Consider the following 5019-nt stretch of genomic DNA (forward strand, 5'->3'; position numbering starts at 1 on the left):
GAGCTTTTCCCTCTGTCGGGTCTTTTTCCAGCCTGTCRGTGCCACAAGCAGCCCCCTGAGGCGGTGGTTTAATCCCTGCTCTCTGCATCGCTATTGACCCTGCAAATGCAGACACTTTCTCGTGCTACTTCCTGYGGAGATGATGGGTTCAGCCTTGGCACGGGAAGCCGAGTGTGTCCTCGTGGTCCCATCCATCAGGTGCAAGGATGTAAATAAGTGACGAGCAGTCCCCAGTGGCAGGCAGTTGCTCACAGCCTTCAGGAAAATGAAGCTCAGTAATAAATAAAGCTTTAAATCTGGTGCAAGCCAAATGAGCAATGGCAGAAGTTAAAGCCCAGGGGTTTCAGTGAGGCCAGATCTGCAGGAAGAGGCTGTTGGCTCCCTGCAGCGCTGATGGAGCCGCCTGAGGAACTGCCCATATTCACTGTGGCTGGGTTTCTTCCCCTGCTCCATGAAATTCTAGAAACTAAGGTGTTTTATTTTTGCTTTGTTTTGCTTTTCTTTTCCTCCAAGTATTTCCTAGGAACCTCTGCGTTACTGTTGAATCAKTTAACCTGGAGTAAAACTCTGGCTGTTTTGCCTTTTGCGCAGAGCAGGGACTCTGTCACCTGTCCCCCTTCCTGCTCRTTTCTTCCCGTTCCCTGTCCAAGCATCCAGGAGACATTTGGCCAAGATTGCCTTGTCCAGACAAATGTGTCTTGCCAGCTGGGCTGGTTGTCTGGGCAGTAGGAGACCAGAGAGGGTCTGCTGGGGGACATCTAGGTCCTTCCTTCCCTTGGGGGGATGGAAGGATCCCCCCTGGGGGGATGGCTGCATTTGGGAGGTCTCRCTTGTGTCCACATTCGTGGTCTTCTACATGGGTTCATATAGTAGGGAGAACCTCCCTTTTCAACCGAAGGAAACACTGCTGAAGGATTAAAATTGAGCAGGGCAGAGCTCTCACACCAGGTTCCTGTGAGCTGATATTATGGGGTATTTTGACCCATCTTTGCCACCAAACCCTTTGCTGAGCTTTCCCCTCAACTGACTCCTGTAGGGCGAGAGAGGTGGCGCAGGAGACCTCGGCCAGCAAGGTGACGAGGGCTTCAAGGTGCGTCAAGGGCTTTGGCTTTCCCTCCCTCCCCTCGTTCCACTTGCCATCCCACGTGATGCCCCTTCCCTTTCTGCCAGGGCAAGCCGGGACCCCCCGGCATCCTCGGGAGCCCAGGACCCAAGGGAGCGCAGGTAACCGAGGTCCAGAGGGCCATGGGAGGCTCGTGGGGGTGGATGTGCCAGAGGCATCAGGTCTGCACTGGCACACACGGCCCAAATGCCCTGCAGCTTTGCTGGGAAGACTTAGACATTCTGTAGGGCATTTGGGGCACAGACGGGGCAATTTCCTTTGCCCGTTCTTGCAAAATACATTAGCAAAGAGGGAACTGGGGAGCAGCCTGCTTGGTATCGGGCAAAACGCTGGGAGATGCCACTGCTCCCAGTAGGGACTTGGCTGCCCTGTGACCTGCGCTCGTGTCCTTGCAGGGCAACAACGGTGCCCCAGGTCCCTGGGGACTCCCGGGGCTCCCTGGGAAGCCGGTAAGTCCTTTGCTCTCCTGCCTTGGTCAGGGATGGAGAGTGGCCGCTTGTGCGCGTCAAGGTGCCTGTGCACGGCGGGTTCACTGCGCCTGCAGCCACGACCCAGCATTTAAGAGGGTGAGAGAGGATTAGTCTCTAATCGGATCTGATGGCAGTGTCCCTTCTTTGTCTCTGCAGGGCTTGTCGGGACAGAAGGTAGGTAGGACGGAGCGTCTTAAGCTGGTGCAGGACACAGGGACCGGTGTTACCATGAGGATCCTCGTGGTGCCTCTGCTGTCCCCAGCTGTATGGGGACAATGTGGCATCTCCCATGGTCGTGTTTTTCCCTCCTGTCTCCCATTTGTCACAGGGGCTGAAAGGCTTTGCGGGCCAGCCGGGAGCCAGGGGCAAGCAGGGCCCTCCGGTGAGCAGCATCTGGCAGCTGCAGGAGCCGGGGGAGGCCCCAGGATGGCCTGGGGCAGTGGCTGATGCCACCCATGTTGTCCTTGTCCCCCAGGGTCCTGCCGGCCGGCCTGGTCCCCGCGGGCCAGCACTGAACCTGTCTGCAGAGGAGCTGCAGGTGAGCGGCGGGGGTCCGGGCACGGCCGCAGGGCGCCGGCGCTCAGCTCTGCCCCCCTGTTTCAGCGCCAGCTTCATCCCTTGGCCCGCCTGGACCACGCGCTGCTGTGGGCGCTCCTGGCCACCCTGAGGCGCGAGCTGGCAGCGCTCACGGAGCATCCCGACGGCAGCCGGGAAAGGCCGGCGGCCACCTGCAAGGAGCTGCTGCTGGCCCGGCCCCAGCTGCCTGACGGTACTGGGGACACTGGGGAGCCTGGGCAGTGCCAGGGCTGCCCGCATGCACAGGGGACAAGGGGACACTCAGCACAGTGCCGGGGGACCAGAGGGCAGCCCTGGCACGGTGGGGTCTGTGCTGGGAGCAGCCCTTGGTCACAGGGAGGGGATGGATGCGGGTCCGGGCCGGCAGCCCTCGCGGGCATGGCCGGGGCTGGGAACGTGTCCTGCCTCCCCACAGGGCGCTACTACGTCGACCCCAACCAAGGCAGCCCCCGGGACGCCCTGCCGGCCTTCTGCAACTTCACAGCGGGCGGGGAGACCTGCATCGCCCCCGTGCAGAACCAGGTAGGGATGGGGGCCTGGRACAGGGGAGGGTGCCAAGGGCCGGGCGCACGCGGCAGCTCAGCTGGCACTTTGGATGTCAATGGGCACAGCAGAGGGTGYCCAGGGCTGCACCCCGTGCTGTGGCCATGAGCAGCAGTGGCCACCGCAGTGCGGCAGGGCTCGGCACAGCCGCCACGGGCCTCCTGCTGTCCCCGTGTCCCCAGGTCCCCATCCAGGCCTGGCTACGCTCCTACACTGCCTCGGGCACCTTCGAGTGGTTCAGCACCCTGCCCGGGGGCTTCCCGGTGAGTGTCCAGCGGTGCCGGGCTGGCCGAGGGACACGGAGCTGCTGGCACTGGGTGTCCTGTGCCCACCAGCACTGCACGGGGAGGACACTTGCGAGGGGAGGGATCCCTGAGCACCCCATGGGATCCCTGAGCACCCCATGGCCACTGTCAGCTGAGGGTCTGGCACATGGGGTACCTGGTCCTGCTGGCCTCGACTGCCCCGCACGGGGGCAACCTGGGGTTTTGCAGCGTGGACCCCGAGCAGGGGCTGGGCTGGGGGCTGCGAGCGCCCTGGCGCCYGCAGCAGCGGCTCCTGTGCTCCCCTCCCGTGCTCCCCTCTTTGCAGCTGGAGTACGAGGGYGCCAGCGCGGTGCAGCTGCGGTTCCTGAGGCTGCGCAGCAGCCGGGCCGCCCAGCAGGTCTCCTACGCATGCCGGCCCCGCTGGGCGCGCGGCCAGCGCCAGCCGGACAAGGCCGTGCAGTTCCTGGCGGACTCACGGGAGTGGCGCTACACGGCCTCGCTGCCGGGCTGCGTGGTGAGCGGGGTCCCTGTGCGCTCCTCTCCGTGTGTGCAGCTCCCCCGGGAGAGGGAAGAGTGTCGCCCTGGGGGAGCCGGGTTGCTCCCAGACTGGGGCAGCAGGTGGGATAGAGCTCTGGGGGAGGCTGTGGGAAGTGGGCAATGGGAGGCTCAGCCCTGACACCAAGGGTTTTAGGGACTAACGTGGGCAGCCAAGATGCATCCTTCGGGTCAGCTACCAGCATCCCRTGCCCAGCCTTGCCTTGTGGCCAGCCTGAGGCGAGACCCGGCCCAGACCCAGGGTTTCAGTGCTCCTCAGTGCCCCTCTGCCTCCGTTTCAGCTGGATAACGACTCATCCCTCACCGACACCATCTTCCACTTTGCCACGGAGGAGCTGGCCCTGCTGCCCCTGCGTGACCTGGCCGTGTTCCACAACGGCGACGCCTCGCACCACTTTGGTTTCACCGTGGGGCCTGTTTGCTTCAGCTGAACCCCGAGGCTCCCAGCGCCGTGGTCCCCTGGGCTGGCTGCTTCCCGGGGGAAGGAGCGGGGCTGCTCCAGCCTGTGTTCCGGAGCCGCTGCTTTTCTGCCTGGGAGCCGTGTTTATAGCTGCAGTATTCAATGGACTCCTCTAGAAGAATATTGTTTACAAAAGCTGGTTTTGTGTAAGTTATATAAATATATATTATGTGTGTATGTGAAAAGCTGCTGCTTTATTGATGGGCAGAGAACAGTTGCATCCCTGCACCTACCACAAGCTTGTTAGTAAAAGGGATCGARGGCACTGCCAGCCTGGGCAAGGCTCCTACCTTGCCCGGATGTTTGGATGCCCAGATGTTCTGGTTCCCACTGCAAGGTGGTGCTGGAGCCCTTGAACAGCCCCCCAGCACCTCAGTCCCATCCCCTTCATGGCAGCCCCTGCCTGGCCCTGCCCCTCGCCTCTCCCTTGGGTGCTGGCCAGGGCTCTCTGACGCTCCRGCTGGTGCTGCCCCCAGGAGCAGGAGGGAGAGGGGAGATGTGTCCGGGAGAGCAGGGGGACACGGCTCCCAGGCCCACAGCCACTCCCATTTTCTCTATTTATTTGCGTAGGTCGGTGCCGCTCGGGAGTGGAGGACAGGAACGGCAGGGACAGGAAAAGCAGGGATAGGAGCGTGTCTGGCAGCTTTGGGGCGTGAGCAGGGACCTCCCTATGAAGCCTGGGGCAGCCCCCGCTTGGCAGGTGTCTGAGYGGGAGGCAGGCGCTGCACCCCGAGCGGAGCCCACGCAGGGACACGTGGCCATGGGGACACGTCTGTGCACGGCAGCGTGGGCGTGGGCATCGCACGGGCTGGTGCAGGCCTGTTGTGTGGGGCAAGGTGTGCCCAGCAGGACATRTGGCCGGGTGGGGACTGCAGTGCAGAGGCGTGCGCGTGGTGTGTGTGCATGGCAGTGCACGTGTGCGTATGGCAGTGCAGGTGTGTGCGCATATGCGCATGGCATTGCACAGTGCGTGCAACAGTGTGCAAGGCAGCGCCCGGTGCGTGCACGCGACACGTGCGTGGCGGT

General features: G+C 62.8%; 1 long non-coding RNA gene across 1 annotated transcript; it reads left to right on the forward strand.

Annotated features, from left to right (window-relative positions):
- Window positions 1-3331: 3331 nt before the first annotated feature.
- Window positions 3332-4140, forward strand: LOC112956030. The gene is made up of 2 exons (XR_003250983.1): window positions 3332-3492; window positions 3815-4140. It is a non-coding gene; the product is annotated as an uncharacterized LOC112956030 (long non-coding RNA).
- The last annotated feature ends 879 nt before the right edge of the window (window positions 4141-5019 follow it).

Source organism: Nothoprocta perdicaria, unplaced genomic scaffold, assembly GCF_003342845.1.
Source record: "Nothoprocta perdicaria isolate Ctin4 unplaced genomic scaffold, notPer1 scaffold_6, whole genome shotgun sequence".
NCBI classification, from domain to species: domain Eukaryota; kingdom Metazoa; phylum Chordata; class Aves; order Tinamiformes; family Tinamidae; genus Nothoprocta; species Nothoprocta perdicaria.